Below are 22,712 nucleotides of genomic sequence, written 5' to 3' on the forward strand. Positions count from 1 at the left end.
CGGCGCGGCGGAGCTGCCGCACGCAAAACCCGCAGCGGATCCGCGGAGCTGAGCCCCGCGCCGGGGCGGGCGGGGGGGGGGGGGGGGGCGGGGGGGCGGGGGGGGTGGGCATGGGCCCGGCCCCGGGCTGGGGGGCGACCTGCCTTACGTCGCCGGGGCAGCCCTGGGGGGCAGCGCGGGGGCATCCCGCAGCGCGAGCCCCGCGGGAGGGGGGCGCAGGGCCGAGCCGCGGGGTGTCGGCGGGGAGATGGCCCGTGGGTTAACGAAGCGCCTCTTCTTTGTCCCTAGAAATTCCATTTAGAATTAGCCTTTTGCAAACTGTTAGCGGTTGTCATTTCCTCTCCGCTGGTTGTGTCCCTCTGGAAAAGGCATTGGCGGCGCGCCAGGGCTCTCAACTGCACGCACGGACATCCAAGAAAAGTCGGGTTCCCGCTCCTGCCAAAGCCAGGGCCGTGGGCACCTAACCAGGAGCAAACCCGGGGGCGGCCAGATCCGGACAACCAAAACCACCTGAACGTGTCTAGACACAACACGTTGAGCAACACCCGGGATGCTCTGGCAATCGCAGAGGGCTACGCGGGTGCCGCAGCTCCCTGGCCGTCAGGAGGTGAACCGAGAATTGGCCCACGCTCTTCAGCAACCCTCGCAGACCCACGTTCCCACCTCCTCCATCCCACCGCGGGAAAAAGGAGAGAACGTACCTGGAACTCCGTCCTGGACACGGCCTGTCCTGCGCCAGCGGGTTCTGTAGCTGCGTGCGTTACTTCGGGTGGTACGGGTCTGCGGGAGAGCCTGGCAGATAGAAAGAGATGAGTTACTCGGATTATAAACCCAAGCGCTTGGAAATCAGGGCACGGTTGCCTAGTGAAAATGGCAGCCACATTGCGGTTGAGATCTGGGTCCCAGGTGCCTCCACTGGAACGTGGAAATATTTGGAAAAGTGAAGTTTAAGCAAATACAACCTTAAGGAGAGAGAAGACATCTGAAAACAGTGGGTGGAGAGTCACAAGACACTTCTGAGGTCTGATCGGGGCTGCCAATTTAGAACATCACCTCAGCAAAAAACGGAGAAGTGACCTCCGTTACCAGCTGGACAGTCCAAAAAGCGCGGGGCTCGGCCCGCCTCTGACAACCACCCCACACAAAATCCCATTTTAACAGCACTGGTGATGGTGGTGGGGACACTTGAGTCCGGAGCCAGAGGCAAGGCAACGCGTAGACGGACCGAGTCAGCACCGGCGCCGCATGCCTGTTATGGATGAGCTGAAGATCTCGGTGTCTGCTGCTGTCAACTCAACCCTCACGCTCATTATAAAACTTATAATGTAAAATATTTATCAGCTAGAATGCAGGTGGCAGAACAAAGGGGTTTATTCCGAAGCTGGAAGGTGGGAGGGAAGGCGGGACAGGGCAATAAACAGAAAAATTTTGAATGTATTCTAGAGCAATCAACTGCCCTGCAGGCGCGCGAACAGGCAGCTTTGCCGTTTTGCAGTCTTTACAGTTGACTGTGCAATGCAGAGCAGATTCCATCGCAGCAAACTGGTCCACTGGCCTTTCTCCACAGCTGTAAATAAACTTCTAGAAAGAAAAGGGTAATAAATGATGACATCGGTATTGTGATAGTGCTCAAAGGCCTTCACGAAGGTTGGAGCCCAGTCTGGTGCTAGAATCACACAGGGAGGCTCTGTGGCTTCACTGAGACCAGTGTGGACCACAGAGCAGCAAAACCATCAAGAAACTCTCCTTCAGGAGAGCCCGAAAACTGTGGAACATGATAGAACAAAAAGTTGATCTACACGCTCTCTTCAGAGGTGCCTCTGATACTTGATCAACACCCTGGCTTCTAGAAGGACAAAGAAGCGGAGGGAAAAACTCCTTCAACATATCAGGGTAGCCTCACAAGCGAGGCCCAGTGGCTTTATTGATGCCTGTGGTGGGCTGTAGTGTGCCACAGCACCAATATATTCCTCAGGTGTTTCATTCATGCTAAACTTTAAAAAAACCAAACTAACAACAAACCGGAGAGAATTCTGCCGTTTAATCCCAGAACCGTCTCAAGCAACCATCTCCCCAGCTCCACAGCTACAGCCTACTCCGAGGAAGCAAAGCCCTGCCATCGAACTGAGTCGAACTGAGCCCCACCAGAAGTTCATCGGCCACAGCTGGGGAGCTTGGGGTGCAGCTCAGGTGTATCCAAAGACCCCATCCCAGAGCTGGCAACCTCTCTACACGTGTCAGTCTTTTGGAATCTTCTTCAAAGAGCACTATGGCAGACTAAGAAACCTGGTGTTGATCGTAATGTGAAAAGCAGACTGGATTCCCCAGCCACCCACACAATGAGGAGACACTCACTTTACCAAATGTTTGTGAAAGCTGAAGCAGATTTTGGAATATGCCTCATCAATGAGGCCCTGGCACTTTACTAAATACTAAGGCATTCGATGAATCTCTAACTATGGGATTTGGGAAGTAGATGACAGTACAGTTCTTAACAACATTTCCACCTAATAGCTGAAAATCCTCCCGCCGGTCATGTCATCCCGTGTCGTAACTACCAGCTTCCCAGCAGAACCGGACGAGCCTTTTCATTGCAACGTGCCGACGCTCTCTTTCTCAGCCTGAGCGATCCCTGCTAAGTAGCATGCAGCAGTCCTCTCCTCCCCATCTCCCTAAGTGCTGAGCACGCTTTCCTCTGTGACAGGCTCAGCCCCTGGCTGCCGAGATAGGCTGGGGAGCCAGCCCAGCGCTCGCACATGGCACTGCAGGCCACCAGCACCAGCCTGGCTCCTCCTGAGTGGAAGTCTCCTTCATGAAGGTGGCCATGCCATTTAACCCAACACTAAGGCAGTTTAGGAAACCTGGTCTAGATTAGAGTACTAGAAACAGGAGTAGTGTCTCCCACTACCACCACCATCCCCCCCCCCCCCCCCAAAAAAAAAAAAAAAGGCTCTGCCAACTGTGTGATGGCAAATATGGACTGAATCGTTGACATGGAAACCGGACTAAAGTCAGCCGCGCTCCCTCACGCTCACACACACGTTATCGTTATCCCCAGCCTTTCAACTCGCTACAAACGTGGACTGGATTGTTACTTCAGGAATCGGGTAGAGTTCTTAGAATAAAGTATTAACTAGTGCAACTAACGAGCTGAGAAGCAATTAATCTAGTTGGGTGAAGAAGGATGCTCTTCCATTTTACTGAAAGGCACAGTATGCTGAGATATGCAGACTGGACCCAAGAACAAGAGACCCATCTATTATAATTCATGGGGCACGCTGCAAAATACGGAATGGAGTAAGGAGAGGTTATCTACTGTGCCTCAGCTTATCTGAGAGTAGTTTTGCTAAAGAAAATTACATTTCCTGTAAATATGTTTATAGTTGCCCAGCCCGTTCCTTCCAGTATTTTAGCCACTGTCATATCTAGGTTAAGCGCCCTCCTTGGCAGCTTCACAACCACCAAGATTAATATTATTTGCTGGATTTGTTTGCTGTGAGTGGCTGATGTGCGGGGCACCGTGCGAAGACAATGCTTATTTATCCTCTTAAAAAAATGTCAAGATATTGTATAATCTCCTTCTTGGGCGCTGACACAATGGCAGTGGGGCAGGCGGCGAGAGCTCTGCACTGCCAACTGAAGTGGAGTTTCAGCCGAAGGTAACTCCGTCAGTTTGCTGAAAGCAGCAGCACAGCTCAAAGGCAGGAGTGGATTTTCCACGGGATTTTGCTGCTTCCCACCGAGCGGGCGCGGGAGGTTACAAAGGGAAGGGACCGAGCCCCTTCCTCGGCCGGCCCGCGAGACTCCGGTGCGAGCGTTTGACAGGGAGCTGCAAAACTTTGGATGCGCATCAAGCGAGGAGAGCGACTCGGCCTGACTCAAGGAAACGCATTATTTCAGCAGCCCTCGCTAGGAGGAGGAAAAGGCGAAGCGGAGTGCGCGGAGGGGAAGGGACGCGCAGCCCCGCCGAGCCCCCCGCGCATCCTGCGCGGCGGCTGCGGGGACCGAGCCCACGCGTGTCCGCGGCCCCGCGCCCCCACCCCCGCCAGCACCGGCGTGGCCGGGGGGGCGCAGGAGCGAGGTTTGGGGCAGATGTGCGCGGATTCGGGGCTGGCCGAGGGAGAGCAGCTCTCCCCCGGCGATGAAAATAAGGCTGGAGCTGGGACTGAGTCATTCCAGAGAAACCCCCCCGATGTTCGGGGGTGGGGGGCACCATAAGAAAGTGGGAGGCAAGAGCGAACCCCATTTACTTTCCACGCGCGGGTGTACACAGCGGGCTCACGGCCCCCTCACACCCCAGCTCTCTGGTGCTGAGCGCTCGGGGAAGGAAGAGTAAATCTACTTAAAAAAAAAAAAAAAAAAAAAAAAAAAAGGGCAAAAAAGACAACCAAAACGCGGAGCGGAGTTTCTAAAAACCCCTGCACTGGATCAGGAGCCAACCGTCTAATTTCCTCCCGAATCCCACCAGATTTGGGACCTGTCGGGTGGGCTTGCGGAGCAGCCGCGTTACACTGCAATCCTCACTCGGAGGAGTTAAAAAAAGGCTTTTAAAGCTGCGAAAAGAGAAAGACCTCAACTCTGGGCCTGGATTTTTCCCAGTGAAGGAAAACTGTTATTCTGTTTCAAGTACTTGGGAACTGGCGATGCCGGGCAGGGAGGTGAAACCAGCAGCAGGGTCGGCTGCATGAGGGAGGCTGCCGGCTCCCCAGAGCTGTCCCTCTGCGCTTCTCCCACCCTCAGCTGCTCTTTTCAGTAGAGTGTTTAAAAAAAAAAAAAAATAATCCCTCCCGTCAAATTCTGCCCTCCTAAAGTGTATTTTTAGAGAAGTTTGAGTTCAGGCGTCACGACTGGGGCAGGGGGGGGTTGCTGCGGGAGAGGCAGGCGCTGAGAAAGGAGGTTTTTTCACCCTTTTCATCAAGCCCTTGCACTGCCATTTTACCGAGGCAGGGAGGGAGCGAGCGAGGGAGGGAGCGCGGAGCGACAGACAGCGCTGGCGAGGAAGTTTCTCACGGCAACTGCGGGCTGGATCTGGAACGGAGCCTTTTGTTCCCGGCAAGTTCAGCAGGAGAGAGAGTTGGAGTCTGCTGATGAGAGGGGAGAGAGAGGGGGAAAAAACCCAACCGGTGGAGAAATAAAATGGAGGGAAGTAGGAAGAGAGCAGAGTGAGCTCGTACTGAGCCGAGATTAGCTGCTGGAGCGGCGAGCTCGGTGTTCGCTGCAGCACGGCATTTATTTAGAAAGTTGGTGCGGTAGCCTCAGGCAGAAATCCCTTGTTAAGAGCATGGGAATGAGTGAGAGACCCAAGGACAAGCGCTGCTGTGCAGGAAGTGGAATTTTCCGAGGGGTTCACATCCTTCGGTGCTCTTTTTGCCAAGATTTTGTCTCCTTGCTCGATGAAGGGTGCCTCCTAGAGACATCAGGAAAAAGGCCTTAAAGATGAGGCGTGCTCTAGGTCTGTTTAAACGAAGTAATTCGAGGTAGGGGACACCTTCCCCAAGAAATTACAGCCAGGTCTGAAGACCAGATGCAACTTTGGGTACTCCCCTGCCTCCCCCCCCGCCCCGTTTCTCCCCAGAGCACGTTGAAACACTGTGCATTAGGACCACGATCCCCCAATGTGGTGAAAAATCAACACACACACCCCCCGCAATGTAATGCTTAGCCGCTTCTCCAATATATCCTATATTCACATAAACAATTGTTCTTGTCTCCCGGTACACGCTGCTAATTCTTCACTTCAAACCCACACATGCTCTTTCCATGTATACAGACCCAGAATGCCAAACGCTATAAACTTGTCTGGATTAACCCTCAAATCGCTGACAAACACTGATCCCTTGAACGGTCACCCACGGAAGGTGGAGCAGAACTTTAATCCTTCATTATTTGTCCACTCGGTGGTGGATCAAAAAAGCAAGAATCTGTGGATGACGAGAGTTCGCTTGTCGCACAAGACTGGGTTAAGTGCGGTGTCCTGAAAATACCGCTTGATTAAAAATGTTAATCACCTTCTACGTTCTCAGCAGAGGCAGAAAAGAAGCGCCTTCGCCCCGTGTGGGGAGTGCACGGCGTGGCTGTGACAGCAGCTCAACGAGACACCACGTGGGAAATCCGAGTTCAGGATTTAAACGTGCTTTTCCACTCCGGCCACGAGGGACTGGGCCGGGACGAGGGGGGGGGGGTGGGTGGTGGAATTAAAAAAAAAAAAAACCACCAAAACACAACCTTTTGGTGCTGCTCAGAAGCGACCTCTGCGGCTGCTCGGGCAGTGAAGTTCAAGAGCCCCGAGCCGAGAGCGGCGGGCAGATGCGCACGGTACCGCCGGGATCGGGAAAATCAAAGAGCAAAAGGGAAAATAATAATAATAATGGCGGGGGGGGGGGGGGGCAGCCACCGGGGGAGCGCAATTGGCTGGAAAGCGTTATTCTGCGCTTTGTACTGAGGAGTCACACCCCAGCGATCGGAACTGGCTCAGAAGCGGCTGTTTTAACGTGTGGCTGAGCACAATGGCACTCCGCGGGGTGCGCAATTACCGAGGCATGTGCGCGGTCCCCAGGTGCTGCAGGCAGCCAGCGCCAGGTTCCCAGAGGCGCCCGGTGCCCAGCACCGAGCTACACACACACACACACACACACACACACACACACAATTCCCGGGACCCGCGGGGGCGGCCGGGAGGAGCCCCCCAGAAGCGGCTACACCGACCTGATGGGCGGCTGGTCTGCCCCGGCTGGGCTAGTGGCACCGGGGCGGGCGGGCCACAGTGGAGGATGCGTCGGTAGCCATGGCCGGTGGCCACAACTTCATCCTGGTGACTTTCTTCTGGAGCGTTTCATGGAATCGCCTTGCCACCGGGGACCTCTGAAAGGCCTGTGAAAGTTTAATAGGGAAACGGCATAAGGCAGCGCACAGGAATTTCAGTTCCTCACATTTTTTATGGTGGCATTAACTTCTACATATTTGTGAGTAATTAACAGCGTGGCTGTTAAAAGAAGATTTAAAGACAACACCCCCCCCACCCCCCCATGCTTTCACTCCTTTTCTAAAATGGTGCAAATCTGGTTCACCTCCGACGTGACACCCACCAGGATAGTGGTGGGGTGAGAATTATGAACACCACGGTTTGTCCATGTATATAGGAAAACACATTAAACCCTACATATTAATGAACGTCTCAATTAAAATAAATATTATTTTGCTACAGTTATTTTTTGTTCTCACACACACACACTTTATTTTACTAAAGCAGGGAAACATACAGAAACCTTGCCTGCAGTAGATGTTTTTTTTTTTTTTTTTTTAAACGGAGCCCAGATGCTGGTCAGGATTAAGGTTACACCAAACACATTCTACATTGCCATTTTCCAAACAGAATGAAGCAGATGGAAAAGATGGAAGAGGATAAAGCAGGAACGGAGCACCGCTGAAAACTGCAAGCCCTGCACTAACACTCTAGAGGAGTGAGCTGGGATGCCAAGGGAGACAGAAAGAAAGAAACCAGGCATATCGACTCCGCATATTGCATGCCTCACTTTTAAAATAAGTATTTTAAATTAAACAGCTGTCAGATTTTGTGCTTTAAACCTTATATTTAAAATGGAAAAAGAAAATTCAGCTGCAACCATTCACTGTAGTCTGCTTAGGGCTCAGTCCTAGAAGATGCAAAAGCCACTGGCCTCAGGCCATGGCAGTACTTAAGTATATGCGTAATTTTAAACATCAGCAGCCCCGGTGATTTTAGGCATATACTCCCTTAAAGTTAACCTTATACTCAGCACTTTGCCGGATCTGTCCACAATACTCATACCAGCTCCCAGCTCGAGAAAATTAGTATTGTACCTCTGAGAAAACAAAGAAAAAGCATCTTTTTAAATGGGCTAAAGATTTTTTAAAAATTTCTAAAAGACACCAGTTCATCCATACTGGGAACTCAGATCAAACTGAAATGAAATCTCCAGGGGAAGTTAGCTGAATCCATGCTTATTTGTCAAATACCACCATTTGGCAAATATATTCTAGTATTTTAGGTGAAACTACAGCTTAGTTTGCTCAGCACTATGACTCAGTCATATGATGTGCTTTGAAAATCTTGTGCAAAAACAGATATTAAGAGGTTTTGTTGATATTATACAGGCACACACAAGACAGAAAGAACACACAAACTATTAAATATTCATGCTACAGGGAGAACACTTAGTAATGTCCCTTCATTTCAGATGTACAAAGGCAGGCACAAATAACTGATAGAAAATTTAATAAAGCAAAACAATTGCAATATTCCACGTAAACAAGGTGTTGACCAGCTTTGAAACATTCGATCATGAAAGGGTCAGACAGAAATTCTACTGACCTACCTTTCAACAGTCACCCGCAAATGTGTATTTCAAAATCTTAATTCTGTAATCTAACCCACATGGGGAGCTTTAGGACTTCACGCGCGCACAGAAGTCTGCATGCAGGGATGTGACTGATTTTCTGCTTTTAAGGCCTCCATCCTGTAATCTAGCTCAAGTGAACATGGCCTAAAAGTAAAACTCTGTAACTTTACCTCAGTGAAATTCACTTGCATTAGAAACAAAAATTTAAGCACATTCAGACCAGCTTTGCTGGAACTTTTAGAATTTGCTACTGGATTTGTGAAACAAGGTCATTTTAATCTAACAGTTATCTCTGACTTTAAAGAGGCCTGCAATCAAACCTTAGCAATATTACTTCTCTATAAAGGCTGATATTATCACATGCGCTTTCAGTGAAACAAAGGCATTGGTCAGAATTGTTAACGTTCTCCGTAAAACAGAATCCTGAGCTCCAGACTTATTGAAAAATCATTAAAAAAAAGACAGACCTTGTTTTCAAACCTTTATAAAAATATTGAGTATATCTGGCCAAAAAAAAAACCCCAAACCCAAACCAAAACGACAAAAAAGCACACCCCAAATCCAAGCATTTAATGGTCGTTGCTTACATTCCTACCTTTATAATGAAGTACCTGAGCAGAATGTGCTCAGAAAGGTTCATATTCATTACGTGTATGGGTAAGGAGTGTAACTACATACATTGGGAAACAAAGAATCTAAAAATATTATTTTTTCCTACCTTCAGGAAACATGACCTGGGTTTTCCAGTGGCATGGGTTCCTGCAGTCAGAGAGCACTGCAGCCCTCTCGATGTAATCCTGACCCTCCAGAGTCACGATCTTCCTATTGTCTTGTTTTTCTTGTCTATTCTGAGACTGTATCTTCTTAAGGACTACCTTGCACAAATGTGTAGAGTAGCTGGCACACTTTCTGTTTAAAGACAGGAATGATAGCAGTGAATAACGCTGAAGCAGCACAAGGAATGTAACTTCCGAATGTCAGTGTTGCCATGGGCTGTAATAATCCACTGGTAGTCATCAACAGTTGCACAGGATAACAGAGTCCTGGATTCAGTTATCACTGGTTAAGAAACTTCTCATTATTTTTTTTTTTAAGGACTTTGCAGTACTTCAAAATTCATGACTTTTTGCTGTATCAACAGCCATGACATAGCATCTTTCTTTAAAAATACCAAAACCAGCAAACCCCCCCCATATCAACAAACAAAACCCAAACAAAACATGAAGCACTACAGTTGAGTTGTGATACAAATGAGAGAGAGAGCCACCTCTAGGGGTACAAAAATAATCTAAAATTGACGTCCTATTATGGGGAGAAAGGGAAAAAAAAAACCCATCTCAAAATCAAGCCAGAGACTTGGAAAGTAATGTCCAGACAACTAGAGACTTAACTAACCTGACCTCAGCAAGATGTAAACCTTAAGTCATTTTTCCCCTGGAGGGGGAAAAGATGTAGAGGAAAATGAACAGATAAAACGCAACATAGATTTAACAAAGGCAATCATGCCAGACAAATCTGATGTCTTTCTTTGATAAGAAAACAGATTTTTCTTGGTAAAGGAAAACACGGTTGATCTCACCCACCTAAAATTCAGTAAAGCATTTGATCTGCTGCCATACGTGAAAATACAAGTTAAAGTGGAAAATATGAAGATTAGTGCAAGAAAAGTTTTGTGTGTAAAAAATGGCTAAAAACCCCCAGCTGAGTTGTGTTGAAATGGGAACTTTTGGGCTAGGAAGTGAGTGTTTTAAAAGCTCCAGCACTGGTCTCAGAACTGGCGCTATTTTTTCAAGTGACATGAGCACGACGCATAAAAAAAAAAAAAAAAAAAAAAAAAAAAAAGAGTATTAATACAGCTAGTCACTGACAAAAGCACAAAGCATCAATACAGAAGACTGGAATATTGTAAATGAAGAACTGGATGAGGTTCTGGACCAGCACAGGAATCCTGAGGAACGGACTGGTGGAATGCAGTAATAAGATTAATGCAAATCACAAGGCTGTTCACACAGGGACTAACAGCCAAAATTCTTGTAAACTGGGAATTCATCACAGTTAATAGAGAAGGATGAAGACTCAGAAGCAATATTTAGTCACAGAAGTGACTAAACATCACAAAAATGAAGATGACAAATCAGGTAAGGCACATCCAGATGTTATGGCAACAGCTCTCTTGCAGAATTTTTGGTAGGGTTTATATTCAAGAATGATAAGTGAAAACTAGAATAGTCATAGAAAAGGCTTCTTAAGACTGTTGGAAGAGCAAAGAATCTATCGTAAGAAAACACCAGTGTTTTATTTCAGCTAACTCCAACAAAAGAAAGGCCGAGACAGGATAGCATTCATTTGTATATATAGATTATGGTTTGAAGACAGGTATTTAAGCTAAAGGATTATGTTGGCACTAGATATATATAAAAGCCCGAGTACATTTAAGATGATAGCTAGAATAGAATGTCTTCCTATTAGAAAAATTAGGTTTAAAAAAATCCTTCTAGTGGGGCTATCAAGCTGAAAGGGACTAGCTGTTCTTATGCTGGAGCATGATGTCCTTATGGACAAAATGAGAGATGAGTGCCTCAAAAGCCTGGCATAAGGCAGCCGACAGAGGCTCCTCGAGCTCGGTGTTAGGAAAGTCCAAACAGAGGGATGACCAACACCAGCAGCCCCCTCTCCAAGCTCACCTGCAACCTGGTGGTTGATTCACAAAGGAGATACTTACGATTAGTTCACTGGGGCAAGTTGGAAATGTGTTTATTGTCACTGGAACAGATACAGTGGAGAACTCTGACAGCTTTGCCATTAATTTCCCTGCTTTGCATCAGTGAAATGAGAGGAAAAATCTCTTTGCAATATGTGATGATACATTTATGGTGGTTTAAAAGTATTCAGATACTATAGTGAAAAGTGTAATGAAAATCCATTACAATTAGTAATTCTGTATTTACTGCCGCACTTGAATTATATGCAATAAATAAAATATGTAAGCAAACATCAAATAACAAGGATAAAAGGAAAATCTGAAACCAACATTCGTTGAATGAGACAAGAATTTGAGAAGGCAGGTTATATGATTTGATTTAAAATTAGACACTGTATCAGGTGCAAAGAACTGGATTAAGATGAGCAAAAGTGTAAGAACCATACAGAAGAAAACCAAACACCCTGCTCAGTTCCCTGTTAAATTCATCCGGGTCACAAAAGCGTAAAGAAGCATGAAATACAGAGAGCCAATAACATGTAGGCTGACCCAGCCCTGGAGTACGCACAAGCTCAGCAAATTCTCGGTGTCAGACAGTGCTTGGAGAACTAAGCAGTGATCCTTGTTGCATTCAAGCCTACACACACTGTCACCTCCATACCGCAATGGTCCTCTCGTTCTGCAGAGAACTGTTGAAAGAACAAGCTTTTCGAAGGGTAAAGCTTCCCAAAAAGCCGAAGTATTGCACTTCCCCCCAGAAGACCATAAAAGACTCGCACTGTATTTCTAGTTTTCACTAACAGCTTTTCATTTCCATCATAAGTAACATCACCAGGGATACCTATCACCCATTTCTTTCCATCTAAGGTCTCTTAATCTCTCTGGACAAAACATACCTGCTTTAGCAGTACTTTTCCTTAGCAAACAAACCATGGCTGCCCTTCTTGGGATCTTCTGTTCTTAACTGTTTGACCACTGGAGATGTTTTTCATAATTTCAAACACATGGTGTTCCATGCTGTCAAAGACCTGCCACTTCTTCATCTTTCTATCAACGATAACAGGCCGGGGCATGGAGCTGAAAAGCATCTGCAGGTTTTTTGGCAGGGGGGTGGGGTGCTCCCTCTTCTTTTCCAGTGTTCTGACCAGATGACTGCATACCTCACCTCCATAAATTGTATCTTCATGTCATTAATGTTTTGGACAAAACCAGAATCCCGTAACTTTTCTGTTGTGGGTTTTTTTTCCTTTCTTCAAATGCCTTTCAGATTCAACTTTGGTTCACCTCAAATCTAGCAACTATGTCTATTATATTTTAAAAGGGACATCAACAAATTATTCCGTTTGTCTTGTTAATAGCAGGAGAGTAAAAAAATTGAGCAAGAAACTTATAATTTAAGACTCCCCATTTGCAAGCAAACAAGGTCATATTAGAACTTATATGAAATTAACACTTTCTGAGTAATAATAAGAGAAAACATAATTTCAATCCAATATTGAAAATTAACATTATCTCACAATTCCTCTTCCACTGGCAGGCTGACCCACTTGGAGTTCACAAGAATGGTGCATTTGAAAAGCTGCCTCAGATCTTTTTCTTCCCCTTGTTTTCAGGCATGACATTTTCAGTCGCCTTTTTTTTGCAGCCAAGGATCAAGACATGAGCATGCACAAGGAGGGGAGTAACTGGCTGGGCGGCAGCACTGCACTAAAGAAGCCAGTGGTCATAATGGATCACAAACTGAATTTGAGTCAATGCAATAAAGATAATACATCACAGAAATATTTAATAAGGCTGCTTTATGTAGGACACCCACAACAATTATCTTGCTCAACTCGGTGTTGGTGAAATCTCAGCTGGAATATTGTAGCCATTTTCAGGTACCACATAAAAAAAATAAAACCAGATATAAACTAACAGGAAAGAGCACAAAGAGAGCAACAAGAATGCTGGGAGGCTGAGGAAACCTAACCCCCAAGAACAGACTGAAATACTGGATTTGCTTAATTAAAAAAAAAAAAAAGAATAAAGAGAAGAGAAAAAGGAGAGAGCTCATGTGAGAATTGAGAGGGGACAAAATACCAACAGTCTATTTTGTTTCAGTAAAGGTCAGCAACCAAATGTTCATGTCCACTGAAAGTAGAACAGGTAATAGACTTAATTCACAGTAAGATTTGGCAAAGTAACAAAAGTGACATTTAAACAATGAAAACACTAGTATGGGAAGTTGTAGAATGCCCTTCATTTCAGATTTTTTTTTTTTAAGCACAGGATACACAAACATCTGTATGGGATACAGATAAGCATCTCTCTCTCGTCTCAGAGTTGTGATGGGATCTAAGGACCTCCTGATGTCCCTATGACAGCTATATTTATTATTACAGCAAATAACAGGAAGAAGAACACTGCTGAGAAAGGATTATTTCAATTAGAAAAGTGGACTTTTAAATGAAGAACACGCCATTCTGGGTCACTGTCTCAGGCTACCCTTTCAGTAAGTTGGAGGACGTTCTTGCAACTGCCAGCTCCAGAAGAGATGCAGGAGCGCGTTAAGTGCATCGCTTATGCAAATACATACGCACTCTGAATTTAAAGTTTACAAGGCATTTCAGATTAAATGTTCCTTGTTTTATTAATTTTATTTTGCTAAGTCAAACTACTTTGATACACTTTTATGTAAAAAAATGGCTTTTTTGCAGAGGCTTTTTCACTGGATGTCCGTAACATTGAAACTGTCTTTCCATTCCTTGCTTCTACCCACTTTTCGCTGCCTCTTACGGAGGTTGCACAAAACAGGGCAAGCTCATGTTTCGAATGAGTTTGTTCTTAATAAGTTTTGTAATACCATTCTACATCCATTCAATGGTAAATCACCTACACTGATGAGCAAGGCCACTGTACAACCATTAAGAAGTTGTTCTCTGTGTTCATAAATTCTTTCTCCTGGCTTGACAGACCATGTGTATTCCTTGAACCCCCATAACCCCTATTTGATTCAGGGACTGTACCTGGGGAAAAACTCTAGGTAATTTCTTATGTGTTGCCAAGCTTTATGACATAGAAGATCAACACCTTCTCCAGATATACACAGTAAAAAAAAAAAAATCCTGTGACAATAACCCTGACATAAAACTGGCTAGTTTTCAGTTGGAAGGAATCAGAAATAACGCTTTTCCACAGACAGCAACGGGCTTCTGCACGTTAAGGGATGTCTTTAGTTTGTATCCTGCCTGTGCAGCCAAGATCTGCACAGGTTTCTAGGAATGCAATTTTGTCATCCTGATGTTTGGCTGCCGCTACTGGCCATCCCAGTTCTGCACCAGTACCCAGTGCTATCAGTCACCACTAGCTGACTGCACCCAGAAACAGTACACCACTGGGTAAACCGCTCCAGATAAAATCCTGTGTAGAAGTAGCAGGTTGGTTTCTCTTTGTGCATTTCTTCTGTTACCAAGTAGCAAAAGTTCTCTGAAGCCACAGAACTAAATCTTTCCACCTGTGCAACCTCACAGGAATATGCATTGTAATGGATTTACCCATTTCTTCTTCATGCAACCTTGCAGCATTTTGAAAAAGAAATTGTGTCAGCAAAAATCAATGGATGCCATGAGAAAAGGAATTGTAATTTGTCACGTTGACCCACAGAATCCTCAAATTCCTGAGAATTCCCTGTCAACACGCTCTGAAAAAAACCACGCAGCTGAGCAGCAGAACACCACTCCATGGGATACCTGCCCAGAATATTCTGAGAGGTAAGTTAATACAAGAGAGAACCAGAGAACAGTGCTCCCGATTAACACTGAAAATACCTTAAATCAGCATAACAAAGTGGGGTGAGTGTACTTGTGCTCCATATCGTTAAATAGCTGTAATTAGATCAAACAGACTAGACTGATGTATCATCCCTTTGTAGAGACGGCCTCAGAAGATAGGTCAGAAGCTAAGTTCAGTGAAACAGTTTTAGTACTGCAGCTTTTACCTAACAAGACACAGCCACACACTCACTTGAAAGTAAATACTACTTGGCAGAACTGCTGAATTCCAAAGAAAAAGAGTTTCTAGAGAAGACAGCATTCTTCATTAATACCCTTAACTTTTGTCAGTAATAAAACTCTCCTAGTTGACTTGATAATATACCTTTAGGATAAACAATGTACAACATTTTGGTTACAAATTCATTTGTGTCAAGGCATTTGAAGGTCTTTATTAAGTGTTCCCTTATCAATTAAAGTGTCTACACAGAAAGGGTGAATTCTAATTTGCTTTGTTCTTTCAGAATCTTTTAATTAAACTTAAAGAAAATAATGTAGAACGACATTGCATGAAACATGGTTACTACATTTCAGAGATGAGCAAAACAGAAGGTAGCAGATGGTATGAAGAGGATATATGTGAAGAGATGTAAATAGTAGGAAACCTCACAAAATCAAAAACGTAAGGCAGAACTGAAAGTGTGTGCAAGACCCCTGGGAGAGCTGAGGAGATGAAGCAACAACTGAGCTGAAAGATACCAGACTTTCCTTACTCAGAAATGACAAAACACCAAGAGGAAGCTCTAATCTAGCAGAAGGAAAGACCCATCGTAACGAGGGGAGTCGAGACTGTTGTGAAGGGTCCTTAAGGTAAATATGGAAGGAGGGGAGGAAACAAGGACAGCATTGCAGGTGCCAACAAATATATTCATCAAACACTCTTTGAATCAAAAAGAACTCTCTCAACCCCAAACTATTTCAGAACTGTAATCAATAAGTAATGAAGACATTATAAAGGAGCTAATAGTAGAAAATAACCTTGTATTGAACAAAGACAAGATGAATTGTTTAAATTAGGCAGAAGATCAAACAAAGAGCAGCTTGGTAACTAATCAGAAGAGTTCTAATCATCCTAAACAGCCGCAGCATTACGATGGGGTTAGGAAGGTTAGGAAGAGACAGAACCTGCACTCCAAGTCACATGAATTGCTGTGGCTGCACAGACTGGTAGTCCTGTCCGATAAAGCCTGAAAAATGAGTGAGCAAATTATGACGTATCTGCATATCATAGCAGAGTCTGGTGAAGACCAAGAAGGTCCTTCTAATCTTTTGATAAAGAAGTTATCAATAACAGACCGATACTGTCAAATGGAAGCCACCAAATACTGCTTTGATGTAGAGGGTATTTAAGGGCAAAGGGAGGCACACTTGAGAAGTGGGGCTTAGTCGACGACTGCTGTTCAGTTGAAGGAATAGTTGGAAAATGGTAACTATTCTAAACATTTATATTTCAAATAGTTGTTAGAAATTAGAAAAAAAAACAACCCACAGTTGCTTCCTCTTTTTGTGGAGGATTTCTTCTGGCCAGTGACAGGCCCGCGGAATTTACCCCTAATTTATGAAGCTGTCAGAATTAAACCCAATGAATATTCTACCAAATACGAGAAGTAAGGGGAAGGAGAAGCTAGTGACCTGGTGTTACAAAAGCACCTAGCACCGGCATTCGGAAGTCAAAGAGCATTTTCTTTCTTTCTTTGCACCAAAAATACTGCCATCTTAAAGATATCTTTACACATCTCTGTCTCCAACAGAAAAGCCAGAAACTGCAATGAGAGGGATACTGATATGGAGATGGCAAGGGTGCAGAGTTTGGTTGACAAGTCTCGGGAACTGCAAAGAGGAACGGCTGGGCCACTGACTGTCTTAACACAGTTAACACATCTGTTTACTAATCACCAAAGGTTAAACTCAGTTAATAAAACCTGGGAAGCTGAAGAGCTGCTGATTTCTGAAGTGGCCCTTCCATGCAGCTGCACAGACTACGGCATCAGCACCAGGAAGTAACATACCTTGTTCTGTGAACCGAGAGAGTGTGTGCCGAGATGACAGCAAACTGCCCAGCAACCTGTCTCCAGCTCGTGAAAAATATCATTGCGTTCTGAGCATCAGAAAAAGCGTAACAGAGAGAAAATGGCAGCGCCGTATGCAAAGGACAACATTGAAGAAATATGGGAGAACTATCTAAATACACTGCACGATTGCTGAGCCCACAGAAGTCAGCCTTGTGGTGTCCCTCCATCATGAAGATGCACTTGGTGACAGGTGGCTCACTCTGTCTCATGCCAAGTGTCTTTCCATAGCAGAACACCACAAAGTTCACTGAGTCTAAATCACAACTATTCTCATTTTGTATCTTCTTCTGCCGCAAGTTCAATTTGTCTAGGTGATTTATGAGGTGAACTCCAGCTATGCAAGCCTCCTCTCCTTCTGAATGGAGGAACAATTCAGATAAGAAACAAATCTCTTCTGAGTTAATAGAAGAAACTGGACTTAACCGCATTTACTAAGGTATTTATTACACATCTAGGCCAGATGAAGCTAAGCACATTTAATACATGTAAAACTGCAGATAGCTGCTAGGAAGAGCAGGAAACAAACACAACAGATTCACAAGTTTCTTAATAATTTAAATGAAGCCACTAAAGTAACAGAGAAGCAAGAGTTGCTGGCAATACAACAGATATCTATCAATTCCAGCTTGTTGCTTACAGCAACACACACGCCTTGAGAAGCAGTTGGCTCCATGTCCCCTTGGATACCCTCGGGCTGAGGGACTGCTAAATTGTAATCAATGTGAATGCATAACCCCCAACAGGCCCTGCGTTACTTTCGCGGCTGTTGATTTCATAAATTGTCTTGAGGTTCTCTGTCATCAACAACACTCTATATAATTACAGAAAAAACTGCAACTTACAGGCCTGGTCCTGTGAGCGATGGATGTTCTTTGATGACTCAGCTGTTCGTGGGGGATCATCAGCACTTTGTAGATGGGAGGCCAATGCTAAGAGATAATTTGCAAGAAATAAATAGCTATGGTATAACTTCAACTTATCATTATGGAAAAGACCATGCGCAGAATTCTTAAAATGCAATGAAATCACAGAATTAAAATTTTTAAGCGTAAAAACCATTATTAAGTCATCCAAGTCCATTTACAATTATTGATGGTAAATCCATCTACTCCAGATGGGAAGAGGTCACTCTCTTCTTTTTCCAGGGCAAGTCTATGAATAATTTGAGTGATTAAAGCTCAAAGCAGGTGTGAAAATGAAAAAGACCAGGAAAGCATATGGGAAGGAAACCACACGCACATGAAGATACTTAGCTTTCATTCTGGAATCAAAAAAGGCACCCTCCATTCTCCCCAGCCCGTACAGCCACAAAATACAGACGAGTTTGTACATTTTTTCCAAAAGAGTTGTCACTTTTAAAGGCACATCGAAATCTTATTTTTACTTTTTAGGTCTTCCTCCTTCTATCAGAGATGACCTAAATTTTGAGCTGAAGCATTCACAGGATCCTTGCTTGGAATATAAAACAACAGCAAAAACATCAGGCTGCAAAAGAGGCAAAATAATAGGAGGGAAAATTACAGTGAAGACCTCCCTGAATAACAGGAGGTCACAAACACTGCAGAAATAGATGCTGAAGTAGTACTATCCAGAGACAGTGGACACAAAGTGATTGCATTTACAGCAACCTAGCAGAAGACAGGTGGGCAGGATGTGAATCTAAGCAAACGGCCACAGTTCTGGGAATACCCAACAGTTCTCAAAATTTCCCCTCAAATATATTGCTGTATTCTTTGTGCAAAAAATATCAGACACACCAAAATCCAAGCGTCTCCTCTTAAGAAAGAAAAAAACCCCAAAAACCAACAAACTTGAAAGCTTACTAGGAAAGTATTCAAATGGAATTAAACAGCTGCAGAAAGGGGTAGAGGCTATATTTTATATGCCAAAGAGAAAAATGTATGGAAAACACATATACGACAAGGTAAACAGTAGTATAGACTACTGAACATTCATGAAGCTCATTATTAAAAAAAAAAACAACAAAACCCATACTTGCAGATACATTTATTGTTTTATTTTATCATCTTAAGCAGTCAACAGAAACTGAGATTATAATCTGTGCCTTTTTAAAATTCCATTCAACAGATGTTCATAAACAGACTTGAGCCAAATTTCAGCTCCCCAAAAGGATATTCAGCCAGAGAACTTTTACAAATGGATGATAAAGTCCCGCTTTTTCCCTTGTAATGATTGCTTTTCTGAGACATCAAATCCTCTCTTAGCCTCATTACAAGTTCCCACCAGCATAAAACATATTTTTCATTTCCATTTCCTATAGTATTGTTTTCCAAAAATGGCATTGACGTTCCCAACACAAGAGAACTCTCCTTCATTCCTTTTTTTATGTCATCTCCTCAATACAGTATGAAGTGATTGTCTCGGGGACAAGGCTCTGTTCTTTTAAAAAGAGGGGAAAAAAATCCAACTGGTACTAATAAATATTTACTTAATGTAAAGAAAAAGGCATTCAACAATTAGGTATGAAAATTACAGAAAAAAAAATTGGGTGTTTGGAAAGGCAAAACTGTAAGAAGTTCAGTCCGTTTTACAGGAATGACTACTCAATAGCTCCTTTTGGGACACAGTGAGATTGCTTCTTTAAAAGTATGCTCTAGAAATACCCCCAAATCACAGAAATTTTAAGTCACTTGAGGATTTAAGATGCAATATAAAATTAAGAAATATCAGGACACATAATGGAAATGGTGGACTGGAAACAGTGTTGCACTTACTTGCTTATGTTAAAAGGGGAAGGAGGGGGCTGAAGGGAAAGGTTTTATTTTTACTTAATTACTCTCAGTGTTCGCTGGGGACTCCTTCCACAATGTATTTTATATTTGGGCCTAAATGGAAGCAGGATTCAGCCTTGATCTTACTCCTTATGACAATATGTTTCTTAAATTAGAAGTCCCATAACTAGAATGTTGACACCACTGCTAATGTTCCTCCAGCACCTGAGAGTCTCTTATCTGTTACCAATCAATTAATCCTGGAAGCAGTTAGCATAGGGAAAGAAAGAGATTGTTTAAAATAAATAAATCCAGAAAATACTACTTTGTAGGCTTGTAGCATCTTTCATCCAAGTGAAATATGAAGTCTGAAAACACTTAAAAAAAACCCCAAACCCACTCAACTTTGAGGTATTTTGAAAATGATAATACATTAATTGAGTGAGCATCCACCTGCGATGCAATTACAAGAGTCTCCTACTGCAGCATTTCACACATATTCAATCCACCTTCTGGTTACAGCTTACAAGTTTGTGGTATGTAGAAGGAACAGCAGAGCTGGTTAAAGATTTTCTCTTGCTTCACATACTCTGCAAGCTTCTCATTAACTCATACATGACTTTAATCAGTGCTGAAGCACACACTTCTTTCAGCATGCATCAGGACTGGTCTGGAAAAAAACCCTTACTCAATAAAATATTATTATAACCATGAATTAGTAAAGAAAAAGGCAACCTTTTCCTGAAGTGACTGCTGAGTTTCATATATAAAGGGTTAAACCGACCTTCACTGATCCAGAAGAGGTAATAAAATAGAACTTTAAGGACGAAAATGGAGCACTTATGATGAAGAGCTATGTTCAAGATGACAGAAGACAAAACCTTATTCTTAAAGCACAGATGCTTCTAAAACAAGAGCTCACACATTTTAAAAAGCACATTTCCAACCCATTATAATGAATAAGCAAAACGAGGGGAATCGGTTGTGGTTTGGGTGGTTTTTTTTCTTGCAGGGCTGTGGAGCTCAGAGGAAAGGGGGCATTCACTCGATGTGCTAGCAGACCAGATGCATGCTTTGCACTTATGCAGGGCTGTGGAGCTGGTATTGGTTGGTAGGGGGGAGAGAAAACAGAGTAAGCCTGAGAAAAACCCATCAGAGCTCCTGTCCTCCCCTTTCAGCGTTAATGGGAGGGATACAAGTCTATGGGAGCTGCAGTGGGGGATGGGGCTGGTAGAGGGGGTGGGGAGAAGCAGAGCAAGGCCTTACAATCAGCAGCAGCTCTTGTTCTTTCCTTTCAGCGTTAACAGGAGGATGTGAAGCTCGTGTAGCTGGGAATGGGATGGGGGAAGCAGAGCAGGATCATAGTTTAGCTTTTGTCCTCTCTCCACAGGGTTAATAGGAGGACACGAAGCCTGTGTAACTGGGATAGGGGGAGGGGATCGGGAGGGGTGCGGGGTGTAAGGCCTTAGATCACAGTTTCTTGCCCTGTTCTCCCTGCAGGGTTAACGCGAGGATGTGAAGCTCTCGTCTAGGGGCAGCTTTAGGATTTGTGGGGTCCTGTGCGAAGTCAAACAGCCGGGGGCGGGGGGGGGGGGGGTAGGGGGGACACACGGGACGGGGACGGGATCAGGGGCAAACTTCCCTAAACGTGGCAGTGCAGAGCTCTGCAGACCCAGAGATGAGGGGAAAAAAGAAGAGCCACGAAGTTGCCCGTGGGGCGGCAGAGGCCATCGGCGGGGTGGGGTGAGCCCAGCGCCTTATCTGTGAGGCGCAGGGCGGCCGCCCCCCCGGCGGGCGAGGGCCGGAGCAGGGCCCAGGTGTGCTGACAGGAACGCGGGCCCCCCGGGACGGGGGTGGAAAACCGACCACGGGCGGCGGGGCGGGGGGAAGGCGCAGCCCCAGGGCCCCTGTGGAAACTGCTCCGAGGGCGCTCACCTGCCAGGAGGACGCCGCGTCGTGTGAGGCGGCGGGGGAGGGCTGAGGCACGACCCCAGACCCTCAACCTTAACCCAGGGGGAAAGTTTCCCCGAACTCTGCCGCTGGCGGCGGCGAGGGGAGCAGTGGAGGCGGCGGGCTGCCGGCCGCCCCCTCAGCGACACGCCGCACCGGCCCCCCCGCCGGGGGAGGGGGCGCTGTTCCCGGCTCCGCGCCGCGTTTTCCCGCTCACCCCTCCCTCGCGCAGAGCTGCCCGCACCGCCTCACTTCTCCGCGCCTCCGGACCCCTCCGCCGAGGCCGGCGCTTTTTTTTTTCACCTCCCCTCCCCCCCACTTCCCCCTGACTTATCCCGGCCGAGCCCGGGGGGTGAGGGCAGTGGGGAGAAACACTCCTCTTCTCGTTTCTGTAACTGTATCCAGCTAAGGGAGAACGGGACGGTGCCTTTTACCGCGTGAGGCAGGAGAGGCCGTTGGGACTACTTGGCGTTCCTGCCACGGTCTCGGGCGGAAGGAGCTCGCTGTGCGAGAGGCTGCGCGGTGCTGCGGCTCTTCTCAGCGCTTCCTGGAAACTCCCGCTTAGGAGCGAAAGGGGGGGGCGGGAGAGAAAGAGTCCCAGGCCGTGAGCGGGGGGGGCGACAGCCACTTCCCCGCCGCCGCACCGGGGACGCGCAGCCCGGACAGCCCCCGAGCCCGCTGACACCCCGCAAATCGATCCCCTCACCCCCTTTTCCTGTGCTGATGAAGCAGAGAAGTGAGGGATAAACTCCCTCGTAACCGCCGTCCAGGCCGGAGGGGGCGGCAGGCCGCCCTTTTCCCTCCTCATAACGCGGGGAGCGCCCCTCAGCACGCCGGCGAGGGGTGGGAGCGGGGGAAGGTGGCGGGGGGCGGACAGCCTTCATGCCGGCTTAGCAGGGAGGGCGCTGGGAGGGAGGCAGGCAGCTTTGGGGAGGGGGGGGGGGGGTGTGCGGGGGCAGCGGCCTTCCCCGCCGCGACGGGGCTGGGGGCGGCAGTGCCCCCCGGGGGGCTGCGGGCCCGCGGTGCCGGCTGATGGGAGAGCGGCTGAGCGCCCGGGGGGAAGGGAG

At 46.0% G+C, this 22,712-nt stretch overlaps 2 long non-coding RNA genes across 3 annotated transcripts; one reads left to right on the top strand and one right to left on the bottom strand.

The window, feature by feature from the left end:
- Positions 1–112: 112 nt before the first annotated feature.
- On the bottom strand, positions 113–21,917 carry LOC114012415 (uncharacterized). The gene is made up of 5 exons (XR_008746270.1): positions 21,631–21,917; positions 17,806–17,892; positions 9,097–9,287; positions 6,706–6,870; positions 113–5,407 (listed from the first exon to the last, which is right to left on the bottom strand). It is a non-coding gene; the product is annotated as an uncharacterized LOC114012415 (long non-coding RNA).
- LOC114012414 (uncharacterized) lies at positions 14,505–20,016 on the top strand. 2 transcript variants are annotated; one of them, XR_003554826.2, is made up of 2 exons: positions 14,505–14,831; positions 15,356–20,016. It is a non-coding gene; the product is annotated as an uncharacterized LOC114012414 (long non-coding RNA). The 2 variants fall into 2 exon arrangements; XR_003554827.2 differs by having other exon boundaries at positions 15,426–20,016.
- Positions 21,918–22,712: the final 795 nt, after the last annotated feature.

This window comes from Falco peregrinus, chromosome 3 (assembly GCF_023634155.1).
Source record: "Falco peregrinus isolate bFalPer1 chromosome 3, bFalPer1.pri, whole genome shotgun sequence".
Lineage (NCBI taxonomy): Eukaryota > Metazoa > Chordata > Aves > Falconiformes > Falconidae > Falco > Falco peregrinus.